Below are 14,871 nucleotides of genomic sequence, written 5' to 3'. Positions count from 1 at the left end.
TACTTTAAAAAAAAAAAAAATGTACTTGAGATTGTTTTCCTCAGCAAGCCAGAGGAAAAGCTGTGCTGCAAACACTTGTCAGCCAGAGGTCTGGGATAATCTGAACTTCAGCAACAGGAGTAAGGAACAGGGATGAAACAAATATTTCGGCAAGCAAAACCCCTCCCAGGGCAGGATATGTGATGGAGCTTCTGAATGCTAACAGGGAGTGGGTGGGATTTTAATCCACCCCTCTTCCTGAAATTTATGAGGGCTGCACATCCCAAGCCTGCTGCCAGAACAGGTTTCATAGTTCAGCTTCTTCAGACATCTTAACCTGCTCCTGACCGCCAGCTCTGTGGTGGTAAATTAGAGAGGCCGGGACCTTCCCTCCAGCCACAGCTCACATCCACATATCCAGTCACAACACCGTCCTCATCCCTGCATCCCTCAGAAAGCCCCCTCCAGACTAACTGTGCCCAGACATTGTCTGGAGAGGGCTAGCTGGCAGCAAGCCCACACCATGCCAGGACATGTGCTGGCAATTAAGTAATATAGATGATCATGACAAGTGCTCGAGCCCATGCTGGGGCTCCGTTGGGTTTACTGGTATAGACAGATGCAGCAGCACCAGCTGCAAGCAGCCTTTCCATGGGAAAAGGATCAGACCCAGAACACACAAGGAGAAAAATGTATTTGCAGGCAGTGTCTTTGGTAAGTCTGTGGCTCTTTTCTCTAAGGTTAACATTCACTGCTCAAGAAAAACAATGCTTCTGCAGATCTGCAGGCGAGATTCAGTTGCGGTGGGTCATCCGGATCCACAAAAACCAGTCCCTTTTTGGGTGGGATGTTCACATCTGTTCTTCTATGCCCTAAAACCGATTTCACTGGGACAAAGCTCAGACAGCACTGGGTGCTTTCAGAAAACTCTTCCATCATTTCCCAGCTCCAGTGACAGTGATGAGCTCCTTGCATGGAGAGCAACCGAGTGATGGGGAGTGAGCAGGACTGGGACCTACCTCCATTTCATTCTGAAGAACTATTTTTTTTTTTAAAGGCACTTGCTGGGGCAGATATTACTGAAAACTTTTTCTATAAAGAAATCCATGTGATGAAGGCAGAAGCTGGGCTGAAGGCAGGAGTGGTGTCCATGCTGGAAGAACCATGTAGCTCTGCAGAGGGGTCCTGAGTGTTCCTCTGGCTTTTAATTGGGAAAACTTCCCCAGTTCAATCAGTCAGATGCCTCGTTTATGCTAACTTTCAGTGTGCTGGGGACTTTCAAGCTTACCATAGCTTATTTATTAAGATGGTCTGATCCTGCCCACATACATGAGTAATTTTACCCCTGCCTCTACTCCCTGGTGCGACGGAGGAGTTCACAAGCGGAAGCAACTGGAGGCAGATTCTTCCATGGTTCAGCTGCTTCTTCCTGGCTCGCTTGTATACCTGTTTCAAGCACTTTTTCAGCCTGAGGCAATAGTGCTTTTTGGTCAGTGGGGAACAGTACATAGAAAGAGGCAGCTGACTGCCAAAAGATCCCAAAACCCCACCTCTAGTGAGCCGTGTTAGGCATGTAGGTCCCAGTCCAAGCCAGCATTTTCCCATCTTGCTGTGGAGGGGCAAGCTGAGTGGCACATTTTCTGTAGGAACCAGGCTTTTAAGAGCTATTGGGGAAAAAAACAGCTAGATGAATTAATGTCTTACATGGATGATGGTGGAGATGTGGAAATAACTGTAAACAAATGGACCAAATACACTGGTCCTTTACAAGATCCTGCCAGCAGCAGATAGTAAGAAGGGAAGCATTGCCTTTCTACAGTAAAGATGGAGTAGACACAGCCTGCCTAAGAGCACTGTGAGTTATCTCCTTGATGAAAAAACAAAGCTGAGAAACATGTCATATGAGAAACATGATCCTTTGTAGGACCACTGCCTTATCTCCTTGCTGCCATCCCAGACCGCGTGGTAAGTACATCCCCCAAAATCACGGGGGAGAGTTACAACTGCTGGCTCCAGTGCAGCAGTGATCCAAACTGCCTTCGAAGAAGCCATGAGCAGTGGCTGCAGACGCCTGGCCACATGCACAGGTGTCCAGTGCCAACCAGCTTGGTTGGCCCTCCTCCTCACATAAGGAGTGTATGGTCTTGCACGTGTGTTGATGGGGCCCACAACTACAGTCAGGCTTTTCTGTGCTGGGCTTTCAGAGACAGGCAACTTTGAGCCATGGCAACTGATAGCAGGTTTTCTTCTCATTCACCCCATCAACAAGGGAAAACACTGTCATCTGGAGAGGCCGCAAATATGCACTGCTGTTCTTTGGTTACCAAAGTCGGCCAGACAGCTGTGAGGATGGCTTAAATGAGTTTATTTTCAACTGCTGCGTTTCAGGATCATGGCTACTGCTGAATTGTAGGCAACGATACTGTGGCATCTGGACTGGTCTCAACTGGATGGCCTCTCCGTAGATCTTGTATTAGTAGATTATGAAAAAACAATTTCTACATACTTCCTACAGGAAAAAAATCACATGCTAGCCACCACATGTATTTTTCTGATAGCCGGACTATCCAGTTCTCTGTTATATTTGGCAAAGGACAATGGCTGTAGACAAGTACATCTTATATAGAATATAATCTGCAAAAGTAACACCACTGAGTTCAAAAGCAACAGATCTTCACCCTAAAATGCAAATCAAGCAGATGCCAAGGTAATAAAAGGGGCTAATTAGATGTTTAAGCTTCTTGCCAATATTTTGCTAAGCACAGAGTAGAAAGCAAATCTGTTTACAGTATTTTGGCTGTTCCCGCATCTTCCAAGCACAGCATTTAAGTCAAAAGCCTCTTTACACATACAATACAGTTATTGATGTCTTCTGAAAGGTTTGGAATAACATTCCCTATAGAAAGAATTATGTTTATGTATCATAATTCCTCATCCCAACTCTTCAGCTGTTCAGTTCAACTCAGCCCAAGGGCTGGCTGCATCTTGTTGTCCTGTGGCAGTAAGCACACGGACTCTACATACGGTGGTCTGAAATGACGTAGGAAGGCAGGGCAAGAGGGAGCAGCAGACCTCCCTGAATTGCTAGCAGCTACTGCACACTCACTAGGACTGGTTGTGGAGGCTGAAGGACCGTGCTGAGAAGTAGCTTTTCCCGTGAGCAGGTCCCACTTGCTGCAGTCTGGTGGCTGGATTGCCACATTACTTTATGCTCCATGCAGCCTAACCCCAGTCTAACCCCCAACCTAACTTCTACCTGCATCCAGGCATACAATGGCAGTCAGCCTCTTCAATGAAAGGCAGGCTTTAGGAGGGCCAGGCAAGCTTCCAGCTGGTCATCACAACCAGGGTGGCATCTGAATCATTTTATAGAATCCCCCATCACTGGAGGAATTCTAGAGGTTTAGACAGTCTTCTGCTAAACTTCAAGAAGGTGAGGGGTACAGTGATGAGGATCCGCTGTTTGGGGGCTTCTTCCTTGGAAGAGCCTGGTTTGGGCTGTGGTCAAGAACAGAAAACAAGGCAAGAAGGGATTTGGCTTTTGCCCAGTTTCATAATTCCTGTCAATGTTTCCGTCTTCCATCCAGTTTATTCTCATCCTCCTCAGAAGACTGTAATTCAGGATTTTTCCAGCGTCCTACGAAGTTTTTTCAACAGCAACAAAGAGTTCTCACTGTTTGCGTTTGAGACAGGACAGGGTGCAGCGAACCAGAAAACTAAAACAAACCTCCATTTGTGGGCTGTGGAAGCATCTGACCACAGACCAGAGCATCTGATTTCTGGGGACACGCTGAATTCCACCATTTCAACCAGTGGTTGCACCTCAGATTAATTTTTGAGTTATCAAGAACCAAAAAATTGTTTCTCAGAAGACTGTTTTCTCCAGACTCCTCTTTTTGTTTTGCCCAAGGATATTGGCCCTTCTTGAAGAACCGGATATATAATTAGAAATTAATGTCTATTTGCTTTGATGGATTTTGCCTCTTTTCTGAATCTTGAATTATCCACAAAGCTGTTACAAACAGAATAGAATGTATTTGTTCATAAAAAAAAAATGATTCACCCGTTTCTTCAGGGATTAATTCTCAGTTTTGTTCGTGAGTGGCTTGTTGCAAATAGTCATAAATTCTACCATGTTGGGTTCCAACCCCGGAGTGATCTTTGTCTGGACTTCAATGGGGCTTTGCATGGGGGGGGCCCGGCCACACAGCTCTCATTGCAGGATTGGGCAACGGCCGGTTACATAAGTCATATGACGCTGCCCCTGCCCGCTGACTGGCTGGCTTATGTAACGGCAGAACAATAGCGTGCATTTGAATATAAAGGGGAAAATCGTGCCTCCCCTCTGTTCTTCGGGAGAGTCTCTACAAGGGCTGGGTTCTGCTGACCGTGCAAGCTACAAAGATATTTTCTTTGACAGCCTCTTGGTTGGTGAGGACATCTGGAGTAGGTGACACGAACAGCTACTAAGATGCTCTGTGAGTTCATCTGAGGACAGTTTGCAGACGCTGGGCTCACGCCGCTGTCTGCCCAGTGGCAGCTGAAATGAAAAGGAACAAAACCAAAGGGAACAGCTCATGAAACTGGGCCGTCCAGTGACCCAAGTCCTTGACTGCCACGCAACTGCACTGATTTACACCTTATAAATGTCTAGCCATAGAGTTTAATATTTCCCTTCTTCCATTTCAGGGGAACAAAAATGCTTAAAAGCATGGCCAGGGTTAAAAATGGGCAGTTTAGGGCAAAACATTGTAAAGTCTGTGTGTTTATTCTTATATATGAGTATTTTCCTCACTTGTTATTTTTGTTAAAATCTGAACATGACTTCTATTCAAATATGGAAAATAGGAATACACAGCTGCTTTTTTTATCAGCTGAAGTTTTATTTTTGTTCATCTATACGATTCATCTCCAGAAGATTTTATCACAGTCTCCTGGAGATTTTATCACAACTTTTCAGTTCTGGGTTTGTTTTGGTTTTTTCCTCCTAAGGTCCCAGTTCCTGGAGTCATGTGATTACACAAACATTCCCTACTTCCACTGTTTTAAAACTAAGTTTCTAGCTGGCATTGTTGCAGCGAAACGACTGAAAACATAAACCCTCAAGGCTGAGAAAAAGAACACACAATTTATAATTTTTTTAAACCTCATGATTTCTCAATCTTATGTTTTTTGAGGATAGCCTGACTAGTAACTTTTAAAAGCCCAGGGCTGACAACATTAAAGCAGAATCAGGAGGAGACCTTTGCTTACGTTCATATAACATGACACAACAGTCTTTCAGACTCTTGGGAGATATTACTGTGCAGCAGACGAGTACTTTTCCTGTCACTTGTGAAAGTATAAGACCATCGTAGCCCATTCAAAGTAATTTTGTTCATTCTGCATGCCAGCTTTTAGCACAGTCCCAAATTACACATTATTTGTGTGGCTAGCTTCAACAGCTCAGAAAGCATCACTGCAATCCATAGTGAAAATACCTGTTCTCATCATTTAGAGTCTCCAATGTAAACATGGGTTTTGATATGACCATTGAACACAGCAAGCCAAAATGCATGAGGTCACAGCTGCTGCTCTCATGCCATCTTCTAGCCTCTTTGGATCTGCTTTACAGATAATTTCTAACCCGGTCAGTTCCTAGGGTTTTCAATTTCTAACCTGAATTCACAAAGGCATGTGCAGTCACTTCTATCTCACATAGAGAGGTCAAGGGGGACACTTCCATGGCTGCTGTGTATTTTTTAACATACTTTGGAAACACTCTCATGTTCTGGAACTTGGAATTTGCTGAGAACTTGCTTTTTAACACATTTCATTCAGATACCACTAACACAGATCTACTTAAGCCACTCTGCTGGTAGCAGAAAAGATAATTCCGGTAGAAGCTGGGCACCTTCTTCATGGCTTAAAGGAAGCTTACACCAGCCAGAGTCAGAGTGAAGTGTATGTTGTGGTGGGAGGACTTCTACTGCTAAACATAAATTGGGCCCTTCCTGGAGATCCCAATTGCTGCTGAAAGCCAGGACAGGCAGCAAGCAGAAACATCTCAGAGGTTACATGCTCTTTGAGGACTTCTCCGGTGTGGTACCTCCCAGAAACAGTACCTATCACCCTTGCAGATGAGGGGAAAGCCTTTGCCAGGTGCCAGAGGACCTCCATGCTAAAACCAGTCAGTGGAGTCCACTATACGTTTGAAGAGGAAATGGCTATGTGAATAGGTGAAGAATCAACAAAACAGCGTTTCTTCATTGTTTAGCTATGCAACCAAGCTACCGCATCTCAACCAGCTACTCCATTCCAGTTGACTGCATGCACACATATACTCTGAAGCAAATGAGAGGTGAAGGATGTTACCTAAATACTTTCATAAAGACCAAGCTAATTTTGTGGAGGTCTAAGACCATGCTCTGCTGACACGCCATTCTCTGTCAAGTCGTGATAGCTCATGAAGCCGAAGTCCCAAGGAAACTGAGCTGCAACAGATGATGCACAGCTAACAATTTTAAAAGGAAAATATCATGTGTTATGGAACTAGGATGAGTGTTGATGGCAGGGGAGTTGGTTAGTACATCATTTCTGGAGACTTGTGAGGCACCATGCAGGAGAATGAATGACTTTCCCCACCTGAATGCTATTTTAATAATTTTGAAAAATCTTCCTTAGATATCTCATCATTATTCCTGTAGTTAGAAGCTGATTAATGGCATGCTCCTCAAACACATATTTGGGCACATGTACAAAGACTTTTTCTAGTCCCTAACAATGGCCAACAGCTGGCCACAAAACCAGATGATTCTCCACCCTCGTAAAACCATGCTCGCCAACAATAAAAAACCCTTCTGGCTACTAAAAAAGCCTGATGGAACAGATGAATCTTGTTATGAACTGGATTTTATAAATAAAAACTAAAAAGAGGAAAACATTTAAGCTTGTGCACTCGTAGGCTGAAAACAGACATAGGTTTCACATTCTGGAGTAGCCAGCTGCAGAGGTCTAATTTTTGGAACTAAAATTCATCTCCCAAAGACTTCTTTAAATATGTAGCTGGGTTGGGTTGTTGGGGCTTTTTGTTGTTGATTTTTATATTTTTTTCCCTAAATTTTGCTGTAGCCCCAGTAAAACGCTTCCTCTCTCCTCTGAGGCAGTAGTGTCTCTGTGCCACTTGCAGGCAGAAATCTCAGGAATGACCAGAAAGGCTTTGTTCTCCAGGCCCCACCGTATCACCACAGGCAGGCAGTCCGGACACATCAGCCCAGCCATACATTATGCCCACATGCTGTGGAAGACATGTGCTTGCCACCATGCGTCCCAGGGTTTCTCCATGCCCCTCGGAGCTGGCAAGGTGAGTTTGGAAGGCTACCCAGCCCAACGGCCCAGGCATGACCCTGCAAGGCAGGAGACAGGGGAGCCAAGCCAAACCTTTTCTCCCTGCAACACACAATAAATCTCTCAGTTGGATCTATTAGCTTTGCATCCAACACGACTACATGGTTTCTGGAGCTGGCCACCCTGGGCTGGCACCGGGAGCCTGGCCACACACCTCGAGCCATCTGCACAGACACTCCCCGGCAGCGGTGGCTCAGCTTCACACAGGAAGCTGTAGCTACGCCAGCAACCAACACAGATCTCCACAGACAGCACCTTCTCTCCAGCACAGTGCCCCTGTCCCGCTTCCAAGGGACCGGGAGAGAGGCTTTCTTTCCCTTGTGGTTTTTTTCTTTCCTTTGATTCCCACCCCCTCCCCTACCCCCACTACCCCCAGCCACTTCTCCTCAGCCCTGGAGCTGGCTGGTGTGCAATCAGAAGAGTACAGATCCAGGCAGAGGAGCAGTGGCCAAGCCATTCGAGAGTAAGCAGATTCACACACCAAGGAAAAAAAAAAAAAAAAAGAAAAAAAAAAGATAAACGAAAATTAAAAAAAACTTAAGAAGCTCTTTTTGTTTGTTGTTAACAACTATTTAACATCAGGGCTAATTCACAAGTTTAGTAAAATGAGGCTTTGTGGAAGATTCAACACCTTCAATTATAGCATTAAGAGCTCACAGTAATTATTCCTCAGACCTTCCAAAGATCCTTCAACAAAGTGTGTGTGTGTGTGAGGAGGGGGAGGTCAGCCTTCAGCCCCTAATGTCTTAAAGATTAAAAAAAATAAATAAATAAACAAAGCAAGCAGAAAAACCCTAATTCTAGTGATGATGACGACTATGATGTCAGGCTCTCATTATACAACAAAAAGCAGCAAATGAAAGAGACAAGCCTAATTCCTAGTTAGTCACCTTAAACATGACTCCGCTGTTAGTAGATTTCTGCAGGGGTAAACAAGGGATTTTCACAGCCCAGGTATGCCCCAAACAAGACTTCTAGAAGTAAGGAAGTGAGGAATTTTACTGAAATCTTCGAACAAGCTTTATTTTTACAGCCCTGGGCAGGATTTGGAGAAACGTCAGCCTCTGTTTTATCAGGTCCTTTCACAGTTGAGCCCAGCACCTCGTCACACTGAAAAGACCCTTACTGCTATAGAAAATGGCTGATTACTTACATTCCTGGCAACCATGTAGGAAGTGGCTGATATGGTGAGGAGCAGAGGTTGGGGAAAAAGACTTTGTTGCTGTGGAGAAGGCTTCCTCCTCCTGAAGGGACCAGCCAGGTTTTGTTTCAGCAATAAAAATGGACAGGGAACAGTTCAGCAGTGTTAAGGCATGGGTAAGATTGGGCAAAGCCACGTTCCTGCTTCCCAAGGAGAAAGGAACAAGGGGAATCTTGTCCTTTGTAACTGCAGAGACTAGGTTTGGGTTCCCATTCCCCAATGCTCAGTCCAACCCTTGTAGTTCCTTCAAAGGTATATCCAATGCTCATTTAACAAGGGTTAAGTAACGAATTTTCCCAGTGCAGGAATGGGACTCCTTAGCTTTCTTTAGGGTGAGCAGCAGTTCATGCCAGGGGTCATCTGAGCGCACTGTGTTTCAGAAAAGCCTGACATATATTAGAGCAGCCCTGGGATCACTCTGAGTTACAGCAGTGACATTGCCAACCTCTGCCAAAGCCCATCGTCTCAACAGCACCAATAATGATGTCAGATCACATTTGCTCCCTCTTGCAACGGATTGCCATTCCCAAAATTTCGAATGAGTTTTGTGTCACAGTATTTTTTACATATTCAAGTGTGTTTCCTCTTACACTACAAAGGTGGATAACCCAGAGTGTTTACCTCATGTGTACTTCAAATTGCCAAGAAAGAGTTTTAAGTTAAACAGTAGGGGTTCTTTCCCCAAGCGATACTATATGGCTACAATGATAGAATTTTGACCAATGTTTGTTTGCTGGCATGCACTAGGCTTTTTTTAATCCCAGCTCCAGGCACTGCCAAAGCACCTGTGCATGCAGACAGGGTTGCTAGAAATTGGAGTTTACTCTAAAATGCCCTGGAAGGGGTTTCTCACTTGCTTAATTTATGCAGTGGGAGTAAATGCAGGATCAGCATTAAGCGCCCTGTGTTCCCATCCCTTGTGCAGTTTCACACTGTGCTGACTGAATGCAGGGCATTTACCACTGACTCCTTCTGCAGTAAATGAGATGGGAGGCAAACAACTTCCCTGCAAGTGGCACATGGGCATATGCTGAAGGTGAAGAAGACTTCACAGGTTTCACCCATGCCATTCAGTCTGAGAGGAACCATGTTGAGAGAGAAGCTTGCAAGGAGCCTAATTAGGAAGGGAAATACCCCTGCCACATGCCCTCCAGAAAGCTCCTTTCCTGCCTGTGAGAGGCTCCACATGCCCTGGACAGTCTTTGGGGCCAGGGTAAGGGTGGACTGGAAGGAAAGCCCCTTTTGGAAATGCCTTATGCAAAGTATGAGTTGGTCTCAGCAAAGCCAGGTTGCTCGCCCAGGCAGGTGGCAGTCCAGGGCAGCAGTGCCATTTGGCACTGCACCAGCTGCCAGAGCCCCAAGGAAAATTCCTTACCACAGCCACACCAAAATCCATAGCATGGGATTTCTGACCTCCTCAAACCTGTTTTCAGCTCCGCTGTCCTGGCAGCCCTGCTGCTGTGGAGGTAACTGCTTCAAGTGGTTTTCTGCTGGCGCCAGCAGCCTTAAGGCTTTAGACCTTTCCCATCGTTGCTGCTCCTACCCTGAGCTGTGCTTTGGTGAAGACGTGGGCATTAAGAACACCCTGCTTTCTAGAGAACACCCAACTCTCTAGTAGGCTTGGGTGACAGACTCAAGAGTTGGTCAGATCAAGTGAGATCTTATTTAATTAAGCACTGAATGGTACCTCCAGGGATTTGGCTTCACCAGCCAGCTCCAATACAGGCTCCACAGTGACCTTTAAAGTGTCCCCCAGGGCAACATCCTCCTGAGTGCCCTGGTCCCAATCTCCTGTGGAAATCTCTGGGAATTAGGCACCTCAATGGTATTCAGATGATTAAGTACCCTTGCAGGTGCGATTCTCACTCTCATGCAGTTTCAAACCTGCAAAATAGGTGGGAGGGGGAGGAGGGGACAGGACGACACATGGACGGGACGGAACAGGGGATGGGGGGGACGACAGGCACCTTGTTTGACACTCATCCTCTTCACTCTTTAGTCAGATTTCCTCCAGTTAAGGACTGATACCACACTTAGGAAACACGGTCTGCTGACAGGTTGCTAAGAATGAGGATAGCTTCTTCCACCCGTACTAGCTTTGCAGCATTAAGGCAGCTGCCTCTGATGTCCAAAAACTGCTGAGGAGGAGGAGATAGCAAGGGATAATGCCTCTCTGATGCAACCTCACATGGGCTGGCTTACAGCCAAGCCATGAACACCAAAATAACGACTCAGCTAGCTCTACCTGCAGGTACCCTTCAAGTTCAGCCTATGCTTGCTGGACCTTTGCATCGTTCTAAATTAGGTGCTGATGCATTTTATTTACACTGAATTTAACTTAATGTGGTTGCTTCCTAACTTCCTGCTTATCTGGATACCACATAAGCATATGCCCAATCCAATTATGAAAAGAATGAGAAATACAGTGAATGCTACACATTTTAAGTAAGCATAATAAATATACCAGAGTTGTGGCATATACCTGTGCATGTGAGAGAGGAAAAAAAAAAAATATATAGCTGACTTCCCCCAGACATTTAATTAGATGTAACAGCATCTCACATGCAGGACTCTCACAGGGCTTCCAAGGTGAAACTGATCCTTTAACAGCAACTGGAAATTTCCTGCCACGATAAAAAAGGAAAAGCTGTGTTAGAAAGGAGCAGGAAGAAATATGGAACTATTAGCAATAGGCAGGCTTCTGTGGGCTGTGCTGGGTATTGATGAACAACTAGTTGAAAGGCATGGTAAACTGTAATGAGCGACTGCAGCTCCCAGGTCTCCTGAAAGGAAAAATTCTAGTGAAGAGTTTCACAATTTTCCATCATGGGAGTAAACTGTTTTGGATAGCAGTGAGGCAATACTACTTGTATGAGATTGGGAGTGGTGGCTGTACATGTCTCCAGTGAAAGGACGAGGGTAACACTCACAGGCTTAAGTGATTCCATCATTAAATGAATCTGAATTTGAGGGAAAAGAAAAGGTAAGTGAAAAAAGCATTGAAACAGAGCCAGGGAAGTTGGAGTATGAATAAAACAGAAGAAGAGAATGTATGATTCAAGCTGTTACTTATGAAACTTTTTTTTAGCCACCAGAAACAACCAGAAATATATATATATATATGTATGTGTGTGCATATATCAAATAAAAATATTTATTTATTTATTTATTATATATGAGCATAAGCAGAATCTTTTATTCATGAGGAGTTTATCATCTAGAAGTCAATCCATTTCATGGCGTTGCTGCTTGTAAGCATCCAGCTGGGGCACAGGGACAGGCTTTGCTGCACCTGCAAGGCTGAATCCACCAGTGAAAACAGACTGCCCTGGAGAAACTGAGTCCTGGCGTGGTGTGTTTGACAGCCAGACTTACAGGCTGAAGACAGGCAAGGAGGGGTTTCCTGCAGCCACAGTGCCTGGTTTGCCCAGGGTGGCAGCAGGGAAGCCCAGGCAGGCAGAGCAGCCCGGTTGTGAGAGCCAGAGCCTTTGCACAGATCTGTTTGCAGAGGGGTTAATAAGACACTTCTAAGAGCTAGACACCCACTGCCCACAGCAATTTCACCTCCTCCTCCCCCCTGCCTCAATATCAACACCAGTGGTGCTGCCAGCCTCTAATTACATTTTTAAAATCCTGTCAGGTCGTGAGGACGTGATGAGCTCTAATTGTGGAAGAGCGTTTAGGGAGACTTGTAATTACACAGTCATTAAGTCGGTTAAACACACCACTGTCTCTTTTGCAACGCTGTGTCAGTTGGCCCTCTCCCAGCAGTGACACAAACACAGGATTAAGCTGGCAATTAGCAATCAGCAGGTACCAAACAATAACTCCCCGCTCCGCTGAGGAGCGAGACTCCTCCAGGGCCAGGGCTGGCATTAGGGCTTCCCCCACCAAGAGGTGCCCTGGGCACCCACAGGTGGCTGGGTGCCCAGAAAGGGGGTGTTTGCTGGTGTTTCCCAACCAGAAGAGCAGCCCTTGTGATCATAGTCCTGCCCACAATCTCCCAGTGCATGAATGTTATGTTCCATTCTCATCCCTGGGAATGTTCTTGGCACCCTATGAAACCCAAAAGCTTGCATGAGGAAAAGTAGATGCTATGGGGTACAGGGAGGTGGGAAGCCCTTCCAGCTTGCTCCGCAGGAGTTACACCCAGATGAGGGACCTAGCATCGAACCCCTGCTCCTCCTGACAGTGCCATTACCTGAGGTGGGAAATACTGCATCTGGGCAAAGCAGGGACCTGCAGGTGGTTCTCACCCCATGACGCCTATGTGGCCTCCTGCCTCAGTCCACCACCACAACCTTCCTGGTAGACCTAGCTGAAAATCACTTGTATCCTTAAAAACACTCTAGGCTGACTAAAAATGGCACGCTTTTTTCTGTTAGTTTCTACCAGGAAACATTCCCCAGCTATTTTTTTAATCGCCTCATTTACTAAATGAAATTACTTTAGAGAAAACAAACAAAACAAAACTTCTGCCTGCGTGGGAGGAGTAGGGAAGAGAGGTCATTAGACCAAGCTCTCCTCTGTCTACAACTCTGACCTGGTGACAAGGCAAACCACAACCCTTGGGTTTTATTCAGCTCTCTCTGTTTCTTTGAAGTCTACTTTCGTAACTGTTCACCTCATAAAGGTCAGTTATGTGTATAGGAAACATTCCCCAGATTCAAGATAGGATGGAGAATACCTATCAGGATGCAAATCTCAAGGACACCAAAAGCTGCATACAGAGAAGTTCCAGCAATGAGCAGCTGAGGAGGCTTTTTCCTGAGACAGACCTGGTCCCAAGACCAGATTTTCTAATACTGCCGAATAAAAACTGTAGTACTTACATAAAGGGAAGAAGTGGAATAAGATCAGCTTGGATGTCTGAATTAGCCCCAAAGATTTGGTCTAAAGGCATTCCAAGCAAATTGTTGGCTTTCGGCTCCACATCCTAGAGGAAGGGAATGCTTTGGCAGCCGCTGCATCCCAAGCGCTCAGCTTATGAAGTGAACTTAACTCTAAGGAGTCTGCCTTTCTGCCTCCTCGCAAAATTAAAGGGCAAAACTGCTGCAGCATCATGGACCAGAGAGGTTTAGCAGGTGAAGCAGGATGTCCCCATGTACCCTGACATTCACAGCCGTGTAAGAAGAAGTTACCCAGCCACCTCTGAACCGATGATCATGGTGCCCTCCTATCTGCACTGCAGTGCAGATACTTTTAGGGGGCAAGGGGTGTGACCTGAAGGGGGACAGGTCCTGAAGATCCTGGCCAGCCACTGTTCCTCTCTGCAGCCCAGCCTTGCTGCTCATCACAGCACCTTCTCCAGGGAATGGGAGCTACAGGATGTGCATGGGAATGGCTGCTGGGGCAGTACGTAGCAGTGCCCTGCCAAAAAGGCAATGTGTCTTAGGCACCATGCAAAAAGTCCATCTGGCCATCAGTTCTCAGGTAGACTAAAATTACCCTTTATCCTCACTGTTACCCGAGCTGGGAGCCCTACGTACAACTTCAGAAAAAGTGTCACGTCATTTTATTTGTTTACTCTGTTATCACCAGAGCTGCCTCACTGAGCCATGCCAGGAGGAAAGTCCTCTTTGATGTGAACCTGTTATGAACAAAAGTAGAAAGCTTGTAAAAAAGTCACTGGTTCCAGTCCAAACTCACAGAACAGAAAAAAAAAAAAGGGGGGGGGGGGGGGGGGAAGGGAGGGCAGGGGGGAACAACCAAACCAAACCACAGGAGATGCACATTATTCCCACATGTGTAAGAGGGTATTAGTGACAAACTTTAACCAGAACCACAGTATTACTCAGAGCAGCTTGCCCAAGCATGCAGAAATAGAGTCTCTCAATTGGTAGAGGTGGACAGGGGTGGTGAGAAAGACAAGTCTTTGCTGGTCCTGCTTTACGTGGAGAATCCTCTTATGAATGATTTTAATAAAGACTAAAATTGATTGTTCTGGACTCCATCAGACTAATAAATGTTTATGGCCCTGACTCAGTCATCTAGAAAACATTCCACAAGGCAACCGTACAAGACAGCCAGACGCATGTCTGTCATATGCTGATGACGTCCATTAATCATGCACTAATCATGCACAAGTCAAATCTTAAGAGAAAGTGGGATGTCTGCATCTTTTTAACCAGTCAGGAGGTGGAATAATGATTTTGTCCTTTTAGCACCAGGCTAGCATTTGGGAGATGTCTGTTCAAATCCTGGTTCTGCAGCAGGTTTCCATGTGTGCCCTGGAGTAAATCACTTAAGGATGTCATCACAGTGCTGATCAGAGCTTTCAGCTCCCCTGTTTCCTGGGCACAGAG

This window comes from Falco peregrinus, chromosome Z (genome assembly GCF_023634155.1).
Source record: "Falco peregrinus isolate bFalPer1 chromosome Z, bFalPer1.pri, whole genome shotgun sequence".
Taxonomy (NCBI): domain Eukaryota; kingdom Metazoa; phylum Chordata; class Aves; order Falconiformes; family Falconidae; genus Falco; species Falco peregrinus.
Note: the sequence above shows the minus strand (reverse complement) of the source record.